Raw genomic sequence first — 13,766 nt, 5'->3', positions numbered from 1 at the left:
GGGCCTGTGTTCACCGATGCAAATTGGTGAGGATTTTTATCAAGCCTTCCCCAGGAAAGGGGTTGTAGGGCTTGGGAGGATTTTGGGGGGAAAGACGTTTCCAAGCGGGCTCTTTGCCTGTTATATATTTGTTAGACGCTTGGTGGTGGCAGCAATAAAGTCCAAGGGCAAAAGGTAAAATAGTTTGTACCTTGGGGAAGTTTTAACCTAAGCTGGTAAAAATAAGCTTAGGGGGTTTTCATGCAGGTCCCCACATCTGTACCCTAGAGTTCAGAGTGGGGAAGGAACCTTGACAGGCCCGAGGTAGCGTTTACATCGCAAATCTCTTCTGCTACAGTAATTAAGTTCCTCTCTTTAGTTTTTAGCAGGGAAGGTAACCCCAAAGAACTGGTTTCAGATAATGGAGATCAATTTTCTTCCCTGGAGTTTGAAACTTTTCTAGCAGAGAGGAACATTTTACACAGAAGGTCATCCCTATATTACCCTCAAGCCAATGGGGAAATCCAACGGTTTAACAGAAGTTTGAAAGAGAGTTTGCAAACGGCTAAACTGGAAGGGCGATTGTGGATAACCTTCACTACTGATTTCTTGCAAGCATACCGGGCTACATGACATGCCACAACGCAAAGATCACCTGCAGAGTTACTGCATGGGAAACAGATGACTACTAAACTGAACATTGCTGGATTGTTAAATGCACGACCTGATGCCCCAGCCGAGGATGATGTGAGAAATATAGTTGAACAGAACCAAGCAAAGTATAAGGCTTTCACAGACAAGCGGCAGGGTGCTAAGGAACCAAAGTTTGAGTGTTGTTCCTTCATTACAATACAAAAACCTGGAATTTTATGCAAAGTGGACCATAAATTCACAGCTCCTCTTAAAATCATAGAGAAGAAGGGACCTTACACCTATCAACTTTCTGATGGGTGGGTATGGAACGCTTCTTATCTTGCACCTGCCTATGCACCAAGAGGAGATTATGCCAACACCCAGTCTTCATTGGATGACTTCACCATAGTATCAACACAACAAGACATTGCACTGGAACCGGGGCTTGAGAGATGGCCTGTCAGATGCAGAGGACCACCTGTCTGGACTAGAGACTATGTTATGTAGTATCTACAGTGTTTTCTGTGTAATATTTCTGCCAACAGTATAGTGTCTTGTTTCATATTTGTTCCTGTGGTTAGAACAACAATGTTTATTTTAATTGGGAGAGTTTCTTAAGAGAGGAGGGAATGTAGTGTTTAGATGCTGCTTGTAATTATTAGAACCGGAGCACTGGCTGTTGGGAGTCTGAAAGGACAGGAAACAGGAAGGGGAGGGGGGGAGTTGAGGAGGCGGAGTGAGAGCTACTGAGGGTGCAGAAGCAGCTTGGTAAAGAGGTTTTCACTTTAAAAATAAAGTCCTGTTGAAGTTTGTTAGTACCTTGCCTGATTGCTACAACTGGGGACAGCAGAAAAGCTGGGAATAGGCATAAGATGGTTGGTCCTGGCTCCCTGATTCTCAGGCTGGTCCCAGACTGGTGGATGCTCTAAACCAGGGTTTCTCAACTGTTGGGTCGGGACCCAAAATTGGGTCACCAGAATGTTTCAAACAGTTCCATGGCAGCTCCTGTGGCTCCTGTCCCACAGGTCCGGCTGGGCTCGCCGCCCTGCTACAGACACTGCAACCACTTGGGGGTCCCAGAGCCACTCAGGTTTGGCCCGGCCATTGTGATGGAAGTCCAGGTAGACCAAATTTGAGTGAGTGGCACTGAAACCCCATGAGCCAGGTCACAACTCCACTCACACAATTTTAGTCCAGTCAGGGGGGCGAGGCCAAATCTGAGCAGCGCTGCAACCCCGGAGGTGCAACGCCCAGAGTGGAGAGCCAACCCCAGCCAGCCCCACAGCACAGGAGCTGCCACTGTGGGGTGAGTGCAGGGCAGGACCCAACCCTTCCATGGGGGGCAGGACCTGCCTGAAACCACCCCAGGGCCTCAACTCCCTGACTATTTACTGGGTTGCGACATGCCATAAACATTTGGGTCCTGAGCCCAAAAAACATGGAGAACCACTGCTCTAAGCCATACCGGCTGTTTACAGCTGCCGATGAGTTATCCACCATTTGAACATAGTCTGAGTGTTCCAACCACAAACCAGCCCCTTCTCATCACTGGCATGTCCCCTCTACTGGATGAAGGAGCTGGTTCTTCTGGTTAGTCCAGCTGAGGATTCTGCCACAGTGGGGAAATTTCTCAGCAGACCAGATGCGTTAGTTTACGGCCCCTTTGTGTTGCTAGTGTCTCTCAAAGGAGCAGTGAAGTCAGAGAGAATCTGGCCTTTTTGAAAAGGGCTATCAGTGTGATTCATTTGAAGCACTTTAGGGCAACTAATTGATCCCATAACACTCCTGTGCAGACAAGTATTACCCTCATTTTACCTCTGCCCAAAGCCACAGAACCAGGATTAGCGCTCAGTTGTTCCAGGCTCACAAGCCCAAACTAATTCTGTGTTGACTCTCAATATTTCTTGAAAGCTCTCACATGAGAAGAATTTTAATTGCTCTGATTAGAATAGGAATTGCCACAAGAAAAAGTCTGTATTTTTAAATATGTTTTCTTATCTAGTCATTGAACAATCAAGAACGTTAGTAGTTATTCTGAACCATGTCTCCAACAAAGCAGCATTTAGAACAGAGATGAGGGGTCGCTAGGTACTCTCACAAGTTAATTAGAAATGCAGCCAAGACCTAAACTCTGACCTGAAAGGATCAGAAAGGTAACAGGAAAGAAGTTGGGCAGTTACAGGCTGGCTAGAGACAGCCCTTATTTACAAAAGGGAGGTCAGGGTTGACAAAACTGATTAAAATCTTTGAGGATAAGGCAGTGAAGAGTAGATGGTGAGTAATGTAAAGAATGTACGCAAGAGCTTCAAGTAGAGTTTCAATAGAGTATTGTCGTCAAGGTTACAGTTCGTAAAAAGTTAAGAAGCACAAGTATAATGGTGAAATGAGTTGACTTAAAAAAAACCCTAACCAACTTGGCTTGGTAACAGAAGCCAGAGAACATTGGCTAAAGCTTTGTCTTCACTGCTTAACAAAGTGATGTTTTACAGCAAGATAACCAACATGCAGCAGCTAATTTGCTGTAAAAGTCTAAATGGAGACAAGGCACCTGCCTCACCCATGGTTGACTTTGCCTAGTTTACCTCAATAAAATGAAAGTGCCCCGTCTCCTCTATGTTTTTACAGTGGGATAGCTAATGTGCATTAGCTACCACAAGGTAAAAAACACACCTGGTTTTGTCAGGGAAGACCAGCATTGAATGGCTACAGATCAGATAGGAGGTAAGTGACATGTTAGGACCAACACTCACTCCTTGGTGCTTATCTTGTTCATGCTATACATCAAGGAACTGGCAAAAGGAATAGGCAGGCCGGCGCCTAGAACTAAGAGTGACATCTAATACCCAAGGGGGAAGGTATCTACTTCTACAGGTAAAGAGGAAAAATGGGGTTGAGGAGGCTCATGCAACTCGATGCAAAGCAGTTAGGAGAGGACAGCAAAACAGCAAAAGAGAGATATTCAAGGTAATAAAAGATTGCAAGATCCTGATGAGAAAAAAGGCTGGGGACTGATAGAGAAGAGGTGCTTAAACCCCATCTTCTCAATGTCTGGGAGAAGTTAAGAGTGCAAAGAGAACAGAGGTTTGTATCACTCACAGAAAAAGAGCACAAGGAGCTGACAGCATGGTGCACAGTTGTGAGGCTAAGAAATACTGAGAGAGTACAGAAAAGGGTAAAAAACCCCACCACCCTAAATTTTGTTTTCTTATGCTTGCAGAGAAAAACTTGAAACGAGAGGTTACTTACTGTAACTCAAGGTTCTTCGAGATGTGTGGTCCCCATCTGTATTCCACACGTGGGTACACATGAGCACCACGCACTCAAGTGCGGAAATTCTTCAAAGCAGTGAGTGTCTGGTCTTCCCTGACAAAACTAGGTGTGTTTTTACCTTGTGGTAGCTTCGTTTGTATGAAGTGCTGCCTGAGAGCTGATGGAAGAGAAGATCCGAGGTTTAGAGATGCAGGTGGAAATTCTGGTTGAGTTTCAAAGGAGATTTGAACAGATGATGGAGGGAAGGCAAGAGGAGACTGAAGGGAAAAATCAAGACTTGCAGATGCAAGCTGGACTGAAGAATTCTATGGGGAAACAGATTGCTGGGTGAGAAAAGTGGCCAATGGAAGCACATGACTATAAGAACCAGGTAGAGAAAAAGACTAGCTACTGAAGGAGAAATAGAGCTCAGGAACAGATTTGCGGAGTTGGAAAATGAAGAAGGGGCACAGCAGGCCATAACAGAAGCTGGAAGGACAGGGAAGAAGAGAAGAATGCCTAAGCTTACAAGAAGAGTGGAAGCGTCAAAGATGGGAAAAGTTCAGAGTCCCAGGAGTATGCAGGTGAACTTGCAGAGATTGCAAATAAGAAAAAAGACAAGAGGACTTGTAGTCAGAAAGAACAGGAGGAAACCTGGAGAATTACACCAGGAAGAGGCAGGTCTACATGACTGGTGAATTCCTACTAAGAAGAACAGACAGGCCTGTCACCAGAGCTGATCTGGAGAACAGAAGGGTGTGCTGTCTGACAGGAGCTAAAATAGCAGATGTGGACCTGAGGCTGAAGAGGATCCTAATGGGAGCAGGAAAGAATCCATTGATTGCCCTTTATGTTGGAACAAATGACACAGCGAGATTCTCGCTGAAATGCATCATGGGAAACTATGCCAGACTAGGGAAGATGCTTAAGGAAATGGAGGCTCAGGTGATCTTCAGTGGGATTCTGCCTGTCCTTAGGAGAAGAATGAAGGCAACAAGATTATGATGATCAATAGATGGCTCAGGCAGTGGTGCTATAAGGAAAGCTTTGGGATGTTTGACCACTGGGAAGTATTCACAGACAGAGGACTGTTCTCATGAGATGGACTCTACCTGAGGAGGGAGGGAAATAGACTTCTGGGATGGAGGCTGGCACAACTGATTAAAAGAGTTTTAAACTAGGAACTCGTGGGAGACGGTTGGGAGATGCTCCTATAGTCTCCTCAGTGCTGAAATCGTATTTTGCTAATAAGGCTTGGTAATTAGCTATACGAAACTCCAGACCTACAGAGAAGACCTTCCTACCTAGAAGGTCTAGTCTCTTTGGGCCCTACTCTGCCAGAATGGATTTCTGTGACCTAGTTCTTTCCATGTCTACCTGTATCAACAGCAAGTTAGGGGTAGTATGGGAAAATATAAAGTCAGCTCCATTGGCAGGAACAAAGTAGCATCTTTTTGGCATAGGAGCACAAGATGCAGGTATGCGCCAAACTACTCTGTCCAGATCTAATATAGCCTCATTAATTGGAAGAGCTATTCTTGTTGGGTCTTGTGGTTGTAAAATGTCCAAGAGCCAGTGTTGAGGGTCCTGGACCAATTCCAATGGGATCTGTAGATCACTAGCAACCCTTTGCAATAGCTCCTGGTATTTCTGATGGTTATCCGGCAGAGAGGACAACAAAGGAGTGACAGCATCGTCCAGGGATGATAAGGAAGTCGCCGTCAGAACTGCTGGTACTGTTGGAACCAGTTCCGGCTCTTCCTCCTCACACACCAACGGAGCCAGCTGCCGAGAGGGAGAGGAGTGGTATGACACCTGAGAGGGGTCTGGGTGTCTGCCATAAGGTCCCAAGGGCCCCAATAAGGCCAGAAGGAGGGGTCCATCTAGGGTGACCAGATGTCCCAATTTTATAGGGGGCTGACATTTGGGGCTTTTTCTTATATAGGCTCCTATTACCCCCCACCCCCATCCCGATTTTTCACACTTGCTGTCTGGTCACCCTAGGTCCATCAGCCTTGGTGGTCCCAATCTGTAACAGGTCTCTCTGGGGGTTCATATCCAGAGTGCTGGTAGGTAGCCTCTTGAGTGCCTGTCAGGACTCCTGTGCTTTCTCTGAGATACTCATGCCTCCATCTCCTCTAGCTCTTCCGATTCCAATTCCACTGGTAGCGGTGGCACAATTCCTCCTCCAGGCTTAAGGATGTCACTCAGGAGGGCAAAGCCCAAGAAGAGCAGAGACAGTGGATAATGGACAAATATATCCTTCGGGGTTATCAAGGTCTCTGTAGGGCCAAGAGTCCAGTGAATTCCAGCTGGGATGCCTGAAGAACCTGGCTCATCTGTTGCTATTGTTCAGTCTTTGGATAAATGGCTCTGCACTGTTGATGGGTCTGGACTTGCATTCATTGATGGACTGGCAAGTATCTGTCTTTTCACTTTGGTCCAACTGTAACTATCTGAACTATCTCAATCCCGTTTTTTTCATGCCTCCAACCTTGGGTGGTCTTTGGTGTAGCATGTTCTGTGGGTTCCATCTGTGACATCTCACCTGACCTGGACCGGCTCAGGGAGGAAATGCATTTCTTATGAACAGTCCTCTGTGGGGATCTATCCTTGTGCCCATGAGAGTTCCCCTTACTCTCATGGGAAGCCCTGTAGGAGGAGTCTTTGGGCTTTGGTGGTAACGGCCCTGCTCCGAGGCCCATGCTTGGAGGGCCGCTGTTAGTCAGCTGATACCGCTATACAGGGGTGATTCCCAGGGTTGGAGTGAGGCCTTATAGCCTCCTCCATCGGAAACTTCCTAAGACAGAGCTCTCATGCCTCGCTGGGTGGAAAAGATCAGCAGATACAGCACTTTGCAGATATACGTGCTTCACCCAGGCAATACAGGCACCGTTGATGCCCGTCACTGATGGAGAAGGAGCAAGAGCAGGAGACAATTCTTGAATCCTGGGACTCTGGGCATAGTCCTGGGACTGGGGAGGATTGTCCCCCAAATAAGGGGTAAGGGGGACTTATCCTATGCTAACTATAAATTTATGCTAACTAAACCTCCTAAACTAGATATAAAGCTATTTACAAAGAGTTGAGTTTACAGGTTATGCACAGAAGGACACAATTCCGACTCAGGCCATGCAGCGGAAAGAAGGAACTGGAGAGGCATCGACCTGCACTGCTTTGTATACCTTCGGTCAAGAGCACGAGTGAAACTACTGCACATGTGCGGGTCAATGGATACTGCTCTGAAGAATTTCTAGACTCGGGCGCACGATGCACATGCATAGCCACGTATGGGATACACACAGGGACCAGCACTTGAAGAACTGGGACATCCCCCCACCCAAAGGTTCCAACTTTACAATTCAAATAAGAAGACCCGAAAGGTCTTATTTTTAAAAAATTGATTATTTTTAAGCCAATCAGTTTATAAATCTTAACTACAGAGACAGATAAACATGTATCTCTACTCACCCTCTGCAAAAGGAAGTCAACTCACATGGTATAAAAAGATATTTGTGGCAGTATAGACTCACTGCAAGAAATTCAACTAGCCGATATAAGGAAGATGCCAAACAAAAGAAATGAAGGAGCGCAATAGGCTTGGGGAGTAGCCAATTTTCTACAGGTTCCCAAGTCTTGCACCAAATTACAAACAGGGCCACTAGATTCTAGGCAGTTCACAGAAAACCCTGGCCAAACCTTAAGCCTTTGTCAAAACTGCTGCCCTCAACCAAGATGAGACATTTTAGGGAAACGTTCTGACTTTGGGGAGGTGGTGGTGGCTGCAGGAGGCTCCCCAGTACTCACTCCAGCAGCTGGAAGCTATCTGGCTGGGCTAGGTGAAGCACATTGCACTCTTCTCCTGCCACAACACAGGGCATGCCCAGAGGACTCACATGTATGTTTCTGCTTTAACCTGAGTTAATTGAGAACCAGTACTACCCCGCAAAGCCATTCTAACTGAGCCTATCCTCAAAACCAACTAATTCTCTTTCAGAGCAATATTGCCTGAACACTTACTGATGTTGACATAAATTCCTTTTTACAGGCTATGCCTGCATCCACTGGAGACAGACTGTTATTGTTTATCATCCACTTATGACCACTTGAGCCTGTCCCTCATGTAGTTGTTCTCTAAAGCAGTGGTTCTCAAACTTTTATATTGGTGACCCCATTCACATAGCAAGCCTCTGTGTACGACCCCCCTTTAAAATTAAAAACAATTCTTTACATATTTAACACCATTATAAATGCTGAAGGCAAAGTGGGGTTTGAGGTGGAGGCTGACAGCCTGCGACCTCCCACATAATTATCTCGTGACCCCCTGAGGGGTCCCGACCCCCAGTTTGAAAACCCCTTCTCTAAAGCAAAGAGCCAGCACCAGATAACCTCCCTAGCTCTTTTCTCAGCCCTTGAATAAGACTGCATACAGAAAACTCAGTTTCAACAGTTTCTGCCTCAGAGATAGCCAAGGTACCCTGAAGATGACTTTGCATCAATAAATCTTTTTGACATCAAATCCTCCACTTACACCTCAGCAATGATTTCTTGGAAAATGGCTGTCTATAAAAATAAGTTTATTATAGTTTCTTCATCAAATAAAAATGTGCAGTTGGAGGCTGTAATTAATATATAACTGAAAATTAAACTCCTAGAATTAAAGGTATGCATTCCCCTGAATTATCTCCCCAGTGAGTTGATAGACAAGCTTCTCAGGATTATCTGCATGTTTCATTCCCTATTCATTATACTTTCTAGCTTCCACTAAACATCATAATCAATTTACTAAAACAATGAGGCTTTTGTCTAGATTTGAAATCTTCCCAATCCCCATTATCTACAGAATTTATAGTATCAGTTGTTTATGTACATGTAACTTACTTGCTTTTACTATAACAGGCAGGTGCTGTAGATGATAGTTGAATAACCAGGATGAAAGGCAGCTTTGCATATGAAAGGGAGCCAATAGTGAAGGTCAATTAGATATCATCTTTAATCCAATTAAAGGTTAATCAATGGCTGAAAAATTTTAGTTTGGACTCCTCTCAGTAATGCTCATACCTGAGCTGGTTTCAAACCAGATTCCATCTTATATGAAGCCCCAGCATTCCCAGGAGTAGGGGCAGAGAGGAGGAAGGTTCACCTAACCGTTCCCAGTCTGTAAATAAAGAAAAAGTAAATTAAGAGTGGAATTTTTGAAAGCATGAAGTGATGGGTTAACTATTCCCATTAAAATTAATGGGAGATTTATCATTGGTGTCAGTGGAAGCAGGGTTTGACCAATGCTGAGAGCTTTTAAGAATGCTTCCCTCAGTGTTTATAATGTGAATAACGGTTTGCCATGCCTTTCTTAGCTAAACCATATATTCTAATTGGCTTTATTTACTAGATTAAAAATGGGATAAACAAACAAAGATTTAAAAAGGCAGTATGGTAGAATAAGAGCAGGACTAAGACATAGGAACGCCTGGGTTTAATTTCTAGGACTGGCACTCTGGGTTTGGGTTTGCTCCTCTGTAAAAGGTGGCTAATAATATTTACATTGGTGGTGGAAGGAGTGATTACATTTTTCAAAGCAATGTACAAGCATTATTTAGTAAAGAGCTAGCAGAGTGCCCAAAATTCTTCCATGCCCAGATGCCAGGGTGGATAAAAATCAATCATTTTTTTAAAAAAAAATTAAAAATCTGATTTTTTAAATTTAAATCGGACTAAATAATTCTGCTGGAATTTCCAAAAGCAAGTAGTGTTAGGCTCCCTCCGCTCCCCTGGCAACAGGGGTTGACCCTTGAGGTCAGGTGAACAAATCTGTCCAGACAGAACCTGCGTTTGAAAAATCTCCGCCTGCCTCTTTTAAAGGTGCTGTGGCTGGAAATATGGCCCAAATATGTGGCCCAAATATGTTCCTTTGACTTCCCAGGACGCTGTCAGCTTCAGCCAGAGCCCAGCTGAACCTGCACCTGCCCAGAGACCGGAGCTGGCACTCAGACCAGCTGCATCAGGCTCCAGCTGTCCGCCTGCCAGGCCCGGTAGTGCCCAGCGGGGCCAACACCTGGCACGGGAGTAACGATGCTGCAAGAGCGCGGGGAGCCCCCTCGCTCCCCGGTGGACTCAGAGCCGCCCCGCCCCAGCCCCTGCGCCGCGCCGCGCCCAGCGGGAGCATTCGCGCGGGGCGCAGCCGCTCGCCGGCGGGGAGTCCGCCGCAGGGCGGGCACAGAGCTCAGGCGTCCCCGCGCCCATCCCCTCCTGCCCGTGAGGCCCGGGGCGTCCAGCGCCTCCCTCCCGCTTACCTCCGCCCGGGTCCTGCTCCGCGGGCAGCTCAGCCAACCGAGCCCCCGGGAAAGAGCCCCAGTCCTAGGAGCGAGACAAGGCGGGCGCGGGACTAGCCTTTGCTGGCCCAGGGTCGGGTGGTGCGGGACACGCTTGCTAGCGAAGAGTCGCCTCTGTGTGGCGCCAAAGCTGTCTCCCTCGCTTTGGCTGGCTAAGATCCCGGGGCTGACAGGGCTACAAGGACATGGCGCCCCCCCTTAGAACAGGCGGCTGAGCTAGGGGGAGTGGCTCCTAGGCCGATCGGTGCCCTAGAGCCTGCCAGGGTTAGAGCCGTTTAACCCCTGCCTGGGTTAGAGCCGTTTAACCCCTGCCTTTTCAAGTGTCCCTTAATTTTAGGGGTCTCCTTTTGGGGGCGGGGGAGCGGTGTCAGTTTAACTAGGGCACGCAAAATTAGTAGACACTTTTGAAAAGTGTGGCCATTGTGTAGCTCTCTCAATCTTGGTTACAAGCCAGATATCACTGCAAATATTTGGTGACTCAGCCGTGTCAATGTATACATCTGGGTACAATAGCGCCTGTTGTTTGCAGTGGTGTAGCTCTGTTGGTGCCAGGATATTAAAGCGAGACAAGGCGAGTGCGGACCATACGGTAATATCTTTTACTGGACCAACACAGAGCAAGAGCTCTGTGGAGCAAGAGCTAGTCTCTTCCCCCTACAGAAGTTGGGCCAATAAACAATATTACCTCACCTGTCTTGTCACACTAGGATACCAGCTGGTTTGTTGAAAATACTCCAGATTGTTCAGCGTAAATGTTCAGCAGAAAAGTATCTTCAATGACTCCTGCAGTGTCTTCTTTTTATCAGAGGCTTGCCTTTGATAATTTCTGCTACCTTAGTTTTTGATCCTGCTGCTAATTCTCCCTCTCCCCCCACCCCCAGGGTAGTTTCACACTGGGGGAATATGAGGTCCAAGAGAATTGGGTGAGTTTATGTGAACACAAAATATTTCAGATCAGAAATAGCGAAAACTAGCAGTACATGTGTAGCCGTGAAATGTGGGTTTGGTTCAGTTGGCAGCCTGTGCTATTTCAGAGCACTGGCATGATTTAGATTAGTTACTGATTAATTAATAGATCATTAGGATTAGCAGATGGAATATGGTTTCTGCTCCTGTGGAATTTATTCCTGGTCTAAGAAAATCGTAGGTAAGAGCGGATGGGAGCAGGGCCAGTTCAGGTTTATCCGTGGCCCACTGTTGACCCTCCCATAATCACTAAATTACTTACATTTACACACTCAGACAAGCTTAAACCAGCCAAGTGATGCTCCTGTTGATGCAGTTTATACTGGCAAAACTGCAGTTATACTGCTAAAAGCACAATTTTGACAGTATAAACTGGTGTGTCGATGTTAGAGGCTTTGGCTGGCACAGGTATGTCAGTCAGGGAATCACATTCCTTACATACCTATGCCGTCAAAGGTTTGTAGTGTAGACCTGGTCTTACACATATGCACACAGATTCAGGACATGCAGCCTCAGCCAGGAGAGAGTAGACAGCAGCAGAGACTAAGGGAGGTCCCACTGATCCACAGGCCAGGCAGGAGGCAGGGGCAGGCAGTGACAGCCCTTAGGAGGCCTTGGAGATGTATACAAGCCAGGGGGAGCAGGCAGTAAGGCAAAATAGGAGCGATAGCACACACACACACACCCCACACACACTTCCCAGCACTTAGTTTTGTTGTAGCTATATGCACATTACACTTCCCAGCACACTCCCTCACACCGTCAACTATCCCCAACTTCCCTGCCCTCAGGCTCTCACCAGGGTTGTCAGCAAGTGGTGATTTTAAATCCAGGGCGGCTCACCTACTATGGGGCTTGCTGCGCTATGAATATCACCTCTAAGTACAAGACTGCCATGTCAACGAAGCTACATTGATTTACATTAGCTTAAGGTTCTGGCCAACAATCGCTTCCAAATAATCAACCTTTCTATATTTCTTTCAGACCCAGAGATAAAAAGTGCTATAATACATGTAAATTATTACTTTTATTTACTTACTTGGTGAAGGCTAACAAACAAGGCTGACTTGTTCAGGCTGATGTGATTCTGATCATAAATCACCTGGTGATGAGGACCTGAGCAAAGGCGAGAGCTAATTTGTCATTGCAAAAGGAGAGATTTTTAAAATGTCAACGTTTGCCTTTGAGTACAGCCTTCTGCATCAGGTGCTGTTGCAAATATCAGTTATAGCTGGACTTTTTTTCCCCCTACAAGACAGCATTAAGCAACATCCTGTACAGGACACAGAGTTCTGACTCAGAAAGGAAAGAAGAGCGTGAGTCTCCAGTTGCATGATCAGTTTCCAATGTCTAGCAAAGGAACTCTAATTGACAGAAGTGATTTTTATAAAAGCCTTTCCCAGATTATGACAGCACATTCAATCTGAAGCCTTTGTGGGTTGTGTGTGTGTAAACCTGCCATATATAAATCAAAGATATCAGGTTGTCGCTGAACAATAAACAGAAGATATTCAGCAGCCACACAAACTATTATTACAGCTGAAAAGCCTCTGCTGAATAAAAACTTTATAATTATTAAGCAGCTCCATCTTTAAAATACATACATAACAGTGCTTTCAGTACACGGGTACCAGCATATCAAGGTATAATAGAAGCACCCCATCCTAATAATGTGATTGTATAAACATGCCACAAAGGAGAAACTACTAACTGCTACACTGCGTAGGAGACGCACTGTGAGCTAGTTGCAATAATTGGGGACTGTGCATTGGCACACCTGGTTTCTATGCTGCGCTTTGCCACAGACTTGATCTATGGCTTTGAACAAGTTACTTGACCTCTCCTTGCCTCTTTGTGAAGTATTTTAAAATACTTACTCCTGGATATCCTTCACTGCTTTTTGGAAAGCTTTTATTAAAGCTACACACTGAACAGTTTGTTGACCAAAATGATGGAGTGACAAAAAAGAAATTACAGTATGCGCTTGGACATCTTTTCTTCCCTTAGAAAGTAGAGGTGAGCCCAAAGATGATCCTCCAATTTCAGATGGCTTAGATTCAGCTCCAAATGGGTTTCTGTGAGCTTTGTTCTGAATCAAATCCAAAACTGCAAGGAATGTATTTTCTCATTCTTATTTCGTCAAAAATCTTGCAACCACAGCACAATGAAGTTACACTGGGGATTTATCTGGCTCAATGGCAATATGAACAAAGGGAACAGAAAAGTTACGACAGTCGGACAGTGCAGGCTGATTAAACCAAATGACCTCACTGATCAAAAAGTACAACATTCCATCAGACTTGGAGCTCCCAGCACTGGATACTGGAATAATTCAACATGTTTTATTTTGACTTGCAAATACCTACATTATGATTATGGAAAACTGAAGCAGCAACTGGTTGACCAAAGTTTCAGCTACTTGAGTTACCATCAGATCCTGGCTCAGAATTTAGTCATCATGCTTTAAAGACTATCATTATGACTAAGAAAGAGGGAGGGAAATGATAAGGATTAATGTTGGAGGGCCCAATACTCTCAATTTAAAATGGTCTCCGTGGAATTACTCCTGTGATTAAAAGTTGGAGGCTCAGGCTTATATCTATTTTTAAA

The 13,766-nt window shown here is 45.5% G+C and overlaps 1 protein-coding gene across 2 annotated transcripts in view; it reads right to left on the bottom strand.

The window, feature by feature from the left end:
• The window catches only part of TLR5 (toll like receptor 5), a 31,655-nt gene extending 19,282 nt beyond the window's left edge, over positions 1 to 12,373 (bottom strand). Inside the window, exons 1-2 of one of the 2 annotated variants that reach the window (XM_073338781.1) lie at positions 12,196 to 12,373; positions 8,743 to 9,019 (exon numbers count right to left, since the gene is read on the bottom strand). The gene's annotated coding sequence lies outside the window, so the exon portion shown is untranslated. Of the gene's footprint in view, positions 1 to 8,742; positions 9,020 to 10,151; positions 10,349 to 12,195 lie in introns of those variants that run through there. The other variant, XM_073338780.1, reaches the window with a different exon arrangement.
• Between the last annotated feature and the right edge of the window lie 1,393 nt (positions 12,374 to 13,766).

This window comes from Lepidochelys kempii, chromosome 3 (assembly GCF_965140285.1).
Source record: "Lepidochelys kempii isolate rLepKem1 chromosome 3, rLepKem1.hap1, whole genome shotgun sequence".
Taxonomy (NCBI): Eukaryota; Metazoa; Chordata; order Testudines; family Cheloniidae; genus Lepidochelys; species Lepidochelys kempii.
This window is presented reverse-complemented; position numbering and strand designations above follow the sequence as displayed.